Raw genomic sequence first — 13,495 nt, forward strand, 5'->3', positions numbered from 1 at the left:
GGATATGCTGAAGCTCTCCAAGGCCAAATGACATATGTGTAACTGCCTTCATGTGCGTTGATTGACGACAGACTCAGGACTGCTCTCAGATGTCTTTTACTGGCATTCTGGCAAAGCACATAAACACACACATCTCAGTGTGTCAGTCGACTGCATGCACAGAATCTCCACCAACATATAGCACTGCTTTTGCTTGTTACATTTTCACATTACATTTGATCGTATAGTGGTAGTTTTTTTTTTCTTTTCTTTTCCAGTATTTATATTTTTAACATTGGAGCAGAATTATCTTAATAATGAACAAGTGGCTTATACAAATTAGAAGTCTCGTGCCACAGGCAGTTATCAACGGCAACCAAATAAACCAACTTAACAGTGTAAAAGAAGGACATTTTGATATTTAATTCACAATGGAGTCTACCTGGCAAAGCACATAAACACACACATCTCAGTGTGTCAGTCGACTGCATGCACAGAATCTGTTCAGGGCAAACAAAAGATAAAACAATTACTGAAAATGTCCATGGATCGGCGACGTTAGCTTCCGTTGGCCTAGCATGCTAGCGAACGCTAAAATCACTAATAGAATACTGATTTACAGGACTACAAGTAGGATATTTACAGGACAAGTTATAAATGTCCTAATAAACGTGTATGAGCCTAGAAACATAGTTATCTTATGGTAGAAATAATTTTAAAATCAAAGTCAAGTTAAGAGAAGGCTCAATACAACCTACCTCCACCAACATATAGCACTGCTTTGCTGGGGAGGGCTAAACCGTGCCTGAAGGACCCCTGCATGCAATTTCACATTACGACCAGTAGGTGACTCCAAAGGACAAGGCATTAACAAAAGATCATTTCTGGAAAAATTCAATACACTTTTTATCTCTGTTACACTCACCCCCGCTGAATTTTGGCCAAAATGATCAAAAACATAAGCCATCACCGTCAGAAAATTCTAAGAGACCGGACCTGGTATAACATAAGTCCAACTTGAAAGTATCCCAGAAAGGATGAAGCGGCAAGGAAATGGCGCCTTACTCCCAACCAGCTCCTGGAAGCGGGATGCAGCCTACATCCCACCCAAACCACGTCCTAAACAAAAGGGTCCCCAAACCCGAACCCATACCAGCTAAAGTGATGTCCACTCGCTAAACCAAAACAATAAGGCCAGGGCGGAAAAGATCATATCACAATATTACATCTAACGAAACACATGGAGAACTGATCTAGAAACCTTATCAAACAGCTGAGAAGCATCATCAACAACAGCTATGTTGTTCATCACTTGAATAAGCCTATTGACAGGCTTGACAATCCTACCCACTCGGGTTCTAACTGCATGAATAGTGTTAGCATCCGAGTCCATTCCAAACTGAGTGACCTGTGAGACCTCCGAGTGCACACTCTGTGTGTCAGGTAAGGGGGCATGTGCGGACATATGGTCACAGTCCATCTCACTTGGTGACACAAGCGATTCTCCATCCGCTACATCAGTGACAGGCACGACAGAGTTATTCACTGGGGCCTCATCACTCGAGGCATAGGTCAAACAGCCGACCCACTCTTGGGTTCTCATTCTCGAATCCCCTGCAACATCTGAATCCAAAGCATTTGGATAAACATCATCAGATTGTTCAGTCGAGAGGACAGACGCGTGGACAGACTGTGCGGACATGTCGACGGGCAGAAAGTTCACCAGCATCAAGAGGTTACGATGTACCACTCGCTCCTGACCGGTAGTGGGATTTTGTATCCGATATGTGTGAGTCGTAGGATTCACAGCCACAACGGTGTAAACAGTAGACTCCCAGCGGTCAGCAGTTTTACGTTTACCTCTCTCACGCTTGTTGGAGACAAGGACTCGATCTCCAACACAGATAGACTTTCCTTTAGTGTGACGGTTGTAGAGGCCAGCCTGGCGATCTTGTTCTTTGTCAGCATGACTTTGTGCAATGGCCATGGCTTCTTGAAGGTCTTTCGTGAGGGAGAGCACATAATCGTCATAGCCACTCAACTCTGGATCCTTGAGAATGTTCTTGAATAGTACGTCAACGGGAAGGCGTGGCACTCTACCGTACATCAAATAGAAAGGGGCATAACCCGTAGTTTCGTGCACTGTGCAGTTGTACATGAACGTCAGTGTTTGGAGCTGTTTCGGCCAGTTCTGTTTAGTATCAGGTGGGAGAGCTCTTATCATATTGCCAAGCGTCCTATTGAAGCGCTCCATGCCGCCGTTACCCATTGGGTGGTACGGGGTCGTGTGGGACTTTCGTACACCAGCCACCTTCAACAGTTCGCTTAAGAGCTGACTCTCAAACGAGGGACCTTGATCCGAATGGATTCTTTCAGGAAACCCATAGATACAGAAAAACTTGTCCCAAAGCTGTCTCGCCACCTGCTTAGCAGATTGATCACGACATGGGAAGGCCTGGGCGAGCCGCGTGAAATGGTCGGTAACAACCAGCACATCAACCGACCTGTTTTCGGAATCCTCGGCCGTCCAAAAGTCAATGCACACAATTTCGAGTGGTGCAGATGTGCTTATACTCTCAAGAGGCGCTCGACCTTCTGGATCGGGAGACTTGCCGATGACACACCTCGGACACTGACGAACATAATCTTTGACATCACGGTCAATGTGCGGCCAGAAGAACCTTTGACGAGCGATGGCCAGGCTCCTGAACTGACCTTGGTGACCCGCACTGTTGTGGATGCCTTTGAGAACATCCGCTTTGAGAGAGTCGGGAACTACAAACTGGTGGCGTTTCTTGCGAGTAGCCTGATCCTTAGATACTCTGTAGAGGATTCCACCAGATGTCATAAACTTCTCCCAATGCTTGAGATACCTCATGACCATAACAGGCTCATTGGGTTTCTCCCTCCTGGACGGCCGACGACCCCTGTCCACATAGAACAACACACGAGACAGGACAGGATCACTGCGCTGCCTCTCACGCAACTCATTCTCTGAGAACACAGGCTGGTCAGTTTCAGAAGGAGGAATTAACTGAGGGAAATGTTTGAGGTCGTTCACGGCTCTTATTCTCGCAGTGGACTCCCATGCACTGTGCGTCTCAAACACAGCAGAGACATCGTCTCTTGTGAAGGACTGACAACCTGTCACAGTAATGCAACCATCTTTGGCATTTGATTGTCTGAAGGCATCTTGGACTGAGCCAGAAGAGACAGGCAAAGCCTCACCGAGCAGCTGGTTGTACGGCGTCTGCAGCAATCTTTGCCCCACCGTGGACTTGATGAATGGCTTGCGGCTCAGAGCATCAGCTACCACATTCTTTGAACCAGCGATGTATTTAATATCAAAGGTGTAGGAAGCCAGCTTAGCCACCCATCGCTGTTCACAGGCGTCAAGACGTGGCTTCGTCAGGACATGCGTGAGCGGATTGTTGTCCGTCCAAACCGTAAAGGTATGTCCTTTCAGCCAGTGGCAAAACTTGTCACATACGGACCACTTGAGTGCCAGAAATTCGAGGCGGTGAGCTGGATACTTTTTCTGGGCACGTGTGAGCGACTTGCTGGCAAACGCCACTGGACGAGCCACACAGTCCCCCTCTTGGACTTGCGAGAGGACAGCGCCCAAACCATCCAGCGAAGCATCAGTAGACAGAACAAATGGACGGTCAAAATCTGGGTGAGTGAGGACCACTGAGTCAACCAGAGCAGCCTTAAGATTCTCAAAAGCACTTTCTTGTTCCTTTGTCCAGTCAGCCGGAGTCAACTTGCGTAGCTGGAGTTTGCGTTTGGTGAGCAGCTTGGAATTGCGCTTCTGTTTCGCGCCAGACAGAAGATCAAAGAGTGGTCTGGCAGTGGAGGAATAGTTCGGGATGAAATGTTGGTAGTAATTGACCATGCCCAAGAACGAACGAATGCGGGATTGGGACGGAGTAGCACCATCGGGCCCCATAAGATCTGCAGTGGACATATCGCTGACAAACTCGACCTTTGCAGGGTCTGTGGACACACCGGATCTGTCAATTAAGTGCCCTAGAAACTTCACAGATTTCCTCAGCAACCAGCATTTCTTTGGGGCCAGTTTCAGGTTGTGGAACCGGAGGCGACTGAACACCATTTCCAATCTCTCGAGGGCCACTTGTTCGGATGGGCCGAAAACCAGCAAATCATCAAGGTAACACAGTAGGCTGAGAAAATTCTGGTCACCAAATATAGATGTCATCATTCTCATGAAGCTGGCCGGGCTGTTGCACAGACCCTGGGGAAGCCTGTTGTACTCGTACAACCCCATGGGCGTCGTGAAGGCTGAGTATTTGCGATCATCTTCGTGCAGCGGCATGTTGTAGAAGCCGGACGTGAGATCCACTGTACTGAAGAATGCATTACCACCCAGAGCAGCTAAACAGTCGGCTTGGTGGGGCAAGGGATGAGCATCCTTCAAGGTTCGCCTGTTGAGCCATCGAAAATCAGTGCATACCCGCAAATCACCATTCTTCTTCCAAACGAGAACCAGAGGTGAGGCGAACTCGCTGGTAGATTTGCGGATTATATCCTTCTCCTCCATCTCGTTTAGCACTTGGCGAAGCTTCCGATACTCAGCAGGGGGCACACGGCGATATGGCAGCCGGAATGGCTTGTCATCAGTTAGATGGATTCTATGCACAAATCCCTTGGCCTCACCACAGTCCAGGTGGTGGCGGGAGAACACGTCCTCATAGCTGATCACCAAGTCTGCCAACTTCTTCCGCCAGAGATCCGACACATCACAGGACTGCAGGTCAAGATCACACAGACCAGCACGCATCAGTCTCTCCTGTACATTCTCAGCATCTTCAATCACAGAATCTGAGGGAATGGCAGAGGTGGCCTGATATGTACACTTGACATCCCGCACGTCCAAATCCTCCAGTGCGAGACAGGTGTAAACGTCAGCCAGCTTGGCGTTTCTGCGGATGGTGACAGGCTTTTCAGTAGCGTTCAGTATCTTTAAAGGGACCCACCTGTCACCCCATAGTGGTGTCACGGCTCTTGCCACTAGGATCCCTCTTGGAGCAGAACGTGATGTCGTCGGCTCTGACATAACTGTGCTACCGGGTGCCACTTTAGTTTTTTTGGGAAGTCTGCCCCATATGAGATATTCAGTGCCAGGCTCAAGAGTGACTGCTCTGTTACATCTCACAGTGCCAACTTTATCCGGGACATCTTCACCAGACCAGCGGTGCAGACCAGCAAGCAGGGAGAGAAAATATTCAAGTTCAGGGTCACCATTATTTGAAGTGGACACGGCTTTCCAGTAGGAGGAGTCAGTTTTAAACTGGTGTAGCAGATGTCTGATAACGTTGGAGCCCACAAGCAAGTCATCCTGCTGGTTTTTGACAACAAATGTGGGTACTGACAGCCTGCAACCGTAGATCTCCATCCTTAGATCCACTATCGACAATGGCTTCACTCTGACACCACCACATCCCACAAACACGATGTCAGTAGGATTTTGATGACTGACTTCAACACCAGCATTGATCAGGGACTGCAGTGCCACTTCACTTAGTGAGCAAGCCATCGAACCACTGTCCAACATCGCACCCAGAGTTATTTTATCTTCAACTTTGACAGGAGTATAGAAAAGACTGTCACTTTTTCCGACCTTTTGTGTGCCCTGGATAATAACATTGTTAGACTCATTCAGTTTTTGCATATTTTGGTACAGTTCAGCAGCATCAAACGAGTGGGAGTCGTCATCGTGACCCATGTAGCCTCCCTCCAAACATAGGTCGCTTAGTTTCCCTGCATGTTGTCAGCTGGGGCAGTTTTGTTAGGACAGGAGCGGCTTACATGGTCTGGGCTGAAGCATGTGAAGCAAAGACGGTCTGAACGGCAGTGAGCTTCGGTTGAGTGTCTGCTATCATTGCATATGCGGCAGTTCATCATGACCGACCTGGCTCGGCCTCGCGCATGCCCTCGGCGTGCAGACAGCTGTCCACACATTTGAACCTTATCGAGGAGCTCTCTGAGCATAGACATCATCTCACCGAGCATGGCGCCGTCTTGTGGCTGACTGAGTGGCCGGTGACTTTGTGGAATGACATCAGAAGGTTGGAACTGGCGCTGTACTTGTTGGGACTGACTTTGCTGCTCTACAGGCTGCAGGGCTTGGAGGCGTGGACACGGAGCAGGAGTAGTTGGAGAGACAGACACTTGTTGGCTCTGGACCACCACAGGAGCACAGGGGATACTCGAAGTCTCAGCAACGGGCTGTACAGTCTGGGGTAGCGAGGAGTCATTAGAAACAGGCACATTATCAGAGACTTGGGATTTTACACGTGTCTCACAGCATAACAGAGGGCCAGCATATTGCTTTGGAGTTAAAGCTTTAACACTGGACACATGCTCCCTTTGGTGCTCATCCAGTCTCTCTTGAATGTCTTTTGAGGTCCACTCATGAATCCGTTTGTACTTGAATACTGAGGCAAGTTCGGTATCTGGACAGTGCTTTACGAACATCTTAGCGATCTCTCCTCCAATATCTTCGACGTATCTCCCCTGACGTTTCAGACCTTCCTCAGCCATGTCTGCAGCTTTATTCAGGCGGATCCAGTAGTCAACAGCATTCTCTCTCTGGAATGGCAGCGTTGAGTAAAAGTCTTGTAGGGGCAGGCATGAAGATGTGCTACTAAAGTACTGTATGAGCATGTTATAAATGATGTCAGGGGAACATGCAGTGCGCAGGGCGGGGTTGCTTCTAAGACCAATTTTAACAACGTCTCTGGCCTTCCCCATTAACTTTCCCATAACTTCTTCAGTCTGCATAGCAACATCATCATCATGTCTCTTAAGGTAACTTTTCATCATCTCAACCCACTCAGTGACAGTGTATTTGTCAGTATTGTCACCTCTGAAAATAACAGGTTCTGTCTCTGATTTCACAATGACATTAACTCTTGGATTCTCATAAGTAGTAGCATTATTGACACATGACAGTTCTTGTTTCTGAATACCACTAAAGTTAGCCTCATTTGTGCCAATAACACCAGAAGATAGGAGTTTTGTAGCGATGGACTCCCCAATCTGTGAGCCTAACTGACAGATCACGTCACTCAACTGGTGTAAATCATTACCAGCACTGGGAGTTGAGTGAGTTGGGCCCACAAACGACAACTGTCTAACAGGTATCTCAGCTGAATCCTGAACCAATCCCTGTGGCCTATTAACTGCAGGTAACACGGGTGAAGCACCCAAATCCCTCCCAACAGCATGACTGGGCCGAAAGGCAACCCCCATTACACCTCTACCTCTCCCAAAAGAGGAGTGACAGGCTGTAGCGTTGGTACCTGGAAAAGTCCCCGCCATTTTAAAACAAAACACAGTCTATGCAAATCAGGTGGGTAAAACTCAATGAAAAGCAGTCTTAAAACCAATAATCTCCCACAGTCCGAGAACTGTATGACCAAAACCCAAGGACACTTAATGACGTGAAGAGGCGACTTGATAGGCGTAGATCACGGGGCAACCACGGGTGATCTGCATCAAGCGGACCAGGGACCACGGCGTCACGGCACCAGTGTAACTGCCTTCATGTGCGTTGATTGACGACAGACTCAGGACTGCTCTCAGATGTCTTTTACTGGCATTCTGGCAAAGCACATAAACACACACATCTCAGTGTGTCAGTCGACTGCATGCACAGAATCTCCACCAACATATAGCACTGCTTTTGCTTGTTACATTTTCACATTACATTTGATCGTATAGTGGTAGTTTTTTTTTCTTTTCTTTTCCAGTATTTATATTTTTAACATTGGAGCAGAATTATCTTAATAATGAACAAGTGGCTTATACAAATTAGAAGTCTCGTGCCACAGGCAGTTATCAACGGCAACCAAATAAACCAACTTAACAGTGTAAAAGAAGGACATTTTGATATTTAATTCACAATGGAGTCTACCTGGCAAAGCACATAAACACACACATCTCAGTGTGTCAGTCGACTGCATGCACAGAATCTGTTCAGGGCAAACAAAAGATAAAACAATTACTGAAAATGTCCATGGATCGGCGACGTTAGCTTCCGTTGGCCTAGCATGCTAGCGAACGCTAAAATCACTAATAGAATACTGATTTACAGGACTACAAGTAGGATATTTACAGGACAAGTTATAAATGTCCTAATAAACGTGTATGAGCCTAGAAACATAGTTATCTTATGGTAGAAATAATTTTAAAATCAAAGTCAAGTTAAGAGAAGGCTCAATACAACCTACCTCCACCAACATATAGCACTGCTTTGCTGGGGAGGGCTAAACCGTGCCTGAAGGACCCCTGCATGCAATTTCACATTACGACCAGTAGGTGACTCCAAAGGACAAGGCATTAACAAAAGATCATTTCTGGAAAAATTCAATACACTTTTTATCTCTGTTACATATGTAATTCTGGTCATTGCTTTTTCTGAATTGTTGAATATATTTTTCTTTGTAGGCCTCAAAAAATAACTGAAATGAAACCAAGTCAACAGTTTTTTTGAACTGCTAACAACTGAGGCATCCAAAACATGATGGTGACAAAACTGCATTTAATCCTCAGCAATGTTTTTAATTAAATACACCTAAATGCATGTCAGATGTTCAGCTAAAGTGTAAATCAGATCAATACATGTAGTGTAATAAGTAAAATATTTAATTCTCTGTTAATCAAAAGCATAACAAAACAAAACCCTTGAAATATTCAAGTACAATGAAAGCAGTTTAAAAATATACAAGAAAATATACTTCGTCAGTATCAACCATTGCTTCTACCTAAGCTGATCGATCAGTCAGATCACTACTGAAGACAAATAGTTTGAGAAATACCATGTGGTGAGTTGATAAAAAATGGATGAATTACACACCATGTGGTATTGTCAACCCAGTAAGCGTTCAAGCAGGAAGAAGAGGAACAGAGAGGGGCCCATTCATCTAGTAGGCAGAAGTTTTCTTTATAATGTGGACAGGCCGGACAGATCGCATTCAGCCTGGCACAGATCTGCTTGCAAGTTGGACCACCTTCACATACAGTGTAACTAATTAGGTCACATTCCGATCAAAATGCATTCTGCATGCACCTTGCTTTAACATGAGTTATTCATATTCAGATGGAGACTGTATGTTAATGCCAGATGTTAATGGGACCGAAGCCCTACAACTGATTATTTAAAGTAGGTAGGTTTTTAGGTTTTAAGGTAAAAAGAAAAAAATCTATGTTAACTGTTTTCCCCGTGAAGAATTGTCACCTTATCATGGTGGAGGGCACTGTGTGCCCCTGTAATACAAGGAGCTCAGTTGTGGGGAACAATAGTCCCTGTTAGGGTTTCACAAGGCAAAGTGGTCCTGAGGGAGGGACCAGACAAAGAGGTATTCAGAAACAGTGCAATGAATCCGTTTACAAGGAGTGAAGAAGGTGGGTTTTAGGAATATTGAACATCACCCCACTAGTAAAGAACTAGATCTGGTGCACTAGATAGAACAGTACCGGCGAGATAGCTGACTTCACCTATAGGCACATAAAAGTTTCCAATGAGGAAGTCCTGGAGAGAGATTTGACCCTCTCATTTTCCAGAGTTGCCCAGGGTGAGAAGGGGTAATTGAGTGTGATGATGCTCACAAGCCACTGGCTGAATGCTGCTGAGTTGCAGTTTTCCCCAGAGAACAACAGGGTTGCCTCTCTGTGTCTGTGGGTTGCACAGGGGAAGGCTTCAAATGCTGTCTGTACCTATGTATTGAATGGCAGATCAGAGTACCTTCTTGGAGTGACTGGGTGGTGTCCTGAAAGGGTCTCTGACTGTGGACCTAATTGTTCTCCTGGGGGCAACTCAATGCTCATATATATCCAAATTACCCCTGTCCAGGTTTCTGGAGGGAGGAATGACCCACCTGATCTGCACTACAGTAGTGTTCTTTTGTTGGACTTATGTGCTAACCATGGGTTTGTCCATAACCAACATCATTTTTGAGTATTCCTGGTACCAGAGCATCCTCGGCAAAAAATCGATGATTGAATTTGCGATGTATAGTAAATAAACTCTGCACTTACAGTGGTGGAAAAATGTTTCTGGATACCCCATGCATTTGTCAAATATTGCATTAAGAATCACTCTTAGGTCTTCAAATGCAATTTCTTTTAGTACAGTCACAGCCAAAACACTAAACAAATTCTAAAAAAGCCACTAAAAACTTGATTGGTTCCATAAAAATAGTTAGTTTTGTTTCATTTTGGTACCAGTGATCCACTAATGAAGGTCATGCTTTTTATGAAAAGACACAATTTTTCTTGCCATGTTTCAGGTCTGTTTAAAGCCTGCACATTTGAAAGTTCCTTAGCGACAAAAATGGTTAAAACAATTAACCTAACGCAGGAAACACACTGAAGACACAGATTGTCAGCCAGGAAGGGTACAGTTGCCACCAGACAGTCAGGAAGTGCCGATGCAGTCCTTCAGCTGTTGGATACTCTCAGTAGAAATACAGACCAACCAACAGCTTGGAAGACAAACCAAGATCTGTGGTGTCCAACGGTTTCTTCAGCAAGAAATTACCACATCCTGATCCACATGTGCAGGAAAACCGCTAAATGACATCACAGGAGCTTCAGCAGCAGTGATCAAACCAAACTGGTGTCAGGTGTTCCACCCACACCGTTATGTGGCCGACTTTTAGATCATGGCTGAAGGTCCTGTCAAGAAGCCCCTGATCAATGAGAGACAGAGGTTAGCCCGGGGTTGTTGGGCCCAAGCACACAAGAACTGGGCAGAAAGGAACTGGAAGAATATTCTGTGGTCAGATGAATCCAGTTTCCAGCTTTATCTTCCTGCTAATGTGAAGGTAGGCAGAAGGCCAGGAGAAGCAGCATGTATAGTACCTGCTGTCAAGCATGGTGGAGGCAGTACAGCCCGGTCTCACGGGGACTCGTGAAACTGTCACGTCAGTTTTTGTTTCGGTTTCGTGCGCACCAACACGATGTCGTCATGTTTTTCGTGCCGCTCACCACGAGCGAAACCCGCTGTGGTAATCACATCTGAAAGTGGTTTATACCGGCAGATTCATGACGATCTAAGCTGTCCATCGGCATTTGCGGTGGCCGCTGCGGCCGCCACAGCGGCCGCCGGACATTCTTTAACTTCCTATGCAAATTCGGCGGATTCATGACGATTTAAGCTGTCCATTGGCGTTTGCGGCCGCCGCCGCGGCCGCCATTGCGGCTGCCAGACATCTGGCCGCAGCGGTGGCCGCGGTGGCGGCCGCGGCGGCGGCCGCAAACGCCGATGGACAGCTTAGATCGTCATGAATCCGCCGGTATAAACCACTTTCAGATGTGATTACCACAGCGGGTTTCGCTCGTGGTGAGCGGCACGAAAAACATGACGACATCGTGTTGGTGCGCACGAAACCGAAACAAAAACTGACGTGACAGTTTCACGAATCCCCGTGAGACCGTGTTGGGCAGTATCATGTTTGGGGATGCACGAGTGCTGCAGGTGTTGGTCATCTCACTGTCTGTGATGGCACATTGAACTCAAGTATTGTACCATTCTCCAAACCCACATGCTCCCTTCTGCACATGCTCTGTTCTGTGGAGGTCACACTTGATGTTTTAACAGGATAATGCCCCTTGAACACATCCAGGACCAGTTCTAACTTGGCTGCAGGAGCACAGTATCCAGGTCTCAGAGTGGCCAGCTCAATCCCTGGAAATGAGGAAGGAAGAAAGAGGGCAGGGCCAATAATGGAGTTAACCAGGCTGCTTCATTTTTTGTGTCTAGTCAATCATTTCGACTCTTCATATGTTCATGTTGAAATGTATCTTTCCTCAAAACATACAAACCAACATTTTGAACACTGTATCGGCTCTGTACCAAATTAACCAAACAATGATGTGTGATTGGGCTGCACAGTATCGTAGTGGTTAGCACTTTCGCCTTGCAGCAAGAAGATCCCCGGTTCAAATCCCGGCCTGGGCCTGGGATCTTTCTGCATGGAGTTTGCATGTTCTCCCTGTGCATGCGTGGGTTTTCTCCGGGTACTCCGGCTTCCTCCGACAGTCCAAAAATATGCTGAGGTTAATTGATTATTCTAAATTGCCCGTAGGTGTGAATGTGAGTGTGATTGTCTGTCTGTATATGTAGCCCTGCGACAGACTGGCGACCTGTCCATGGTGTCCCCTGCCTTCGCCCGAGTCAGCTGTGATAGGCTCCAGCACCCCCCACAACCCTAGTGAGGATAAAGCGTTGTATAGAGAATGAATGGATGATGTGTGATTTTTATTTGAGCCCCACCTCCCAAACTATGTCTAGAAAAAGACTACATAAGTATCTGATCATGTTAAAGGTGAAAATTAATCATAGTATGCAATGGAGAGGAAACCAGTCAGAAAAGCATTTGGCCACACTATGTTTTTGTCATTTAAAGCTGGAGCTTGTGTTTATAGTATAAGAGTGAGGCCAGGTGAATGGAAAGTTGCGTGTGTGTGTGTGTATGTGTGTGTGTGTGTGTGCCCAGGTTCTGGCTATAATTGTGGGGACCAAATGTCCCCACAACTATAGGAAAACCAAAAAACATGTCATTTGTGGGGACCTCATTTGGGTCCCCACAAATGGAAACAGTGTTTTCTAGGCCATGTTGTTGTTACTGAAAAAAGTAAAAGTGCAAAAATGTTTCTTTAGGGTTAAACATTGTTTTGGTGTTGGTTAGGGTTAGGGTAAGGGTTAGGGGTTAGGTATGAATGGGAGTCAATGTTAGATCCCCACAATGATAGGAAAACACGAGGTGTGTGTGTGTGTGTGTGTGTGTGTGTGTGTGTGTGTGTGTGTGTGTGTGTGTGTGCGTGCGTGTTTTAAAAAAAAAGAAAACCCTACTCTTCCCATGCTCTGGAGACTTCAGCTGATCAGAACTGTCTCCTGTCCAAGGTGCCACCAGGGTCCATGATCTGATCATGAGATAAAAATGCCACCTTTCAAACATGAGTTAAGCTTTAGCATGCACTGCACCTCTATCTGTTGAAAGTTGGTGAGAAAGTATTAAATATGAGTATTACTAGATTTATAAATGTGGTACCACTGTATTTTTAAACTAGAGGCTGTTTGTTCACATTCTGACAAGTCACTATCATGCAGCTAACCATTACTATTTGCATTGTGCAATGAAAAACCATTAGAATTTCTTTTGAAAAGAGAATAAAAAGTCAGGATCTGATCATTATGAGACAGCGTCTGATGGTGTCTGTTGTTAGAACTGCAGAAAACTAACATTTATGGGACCATATCTGAATGCTTTCTGTCTATTATTTCACATCCCTAACAAATTAATTTTAAATTTTACTCACACACCAGGTATATGATACAGAACTGGAGGAGCACCCTGTTAGGTGGAGTTGTACAAAAGAGCATTGATATAAATCCTGTGAAACTACAAGGTAGATGAAAAGAATTCTAAATGAAGGACATACACACAGGCCAATTTCTAGGCCTTAGAGAAAGCTGAGCCCTCTAAGT

Source organism: Acanthochromis polyacanthus, chromosome 12, assembly GCF_021347895.1.
Source record: "Acanthochromis polyacanthus isolate Apoly-LR-REF ecotype Palm Island chromosome 12, KAUST_Apoly_ChrSc, whole genome shotgun sequence".
NCBI lineage: Eukaryota > Metazoa > Chordata > Actinopteri > Pomacentridae > Acanthochromis > Acanthochromis polyacanthus.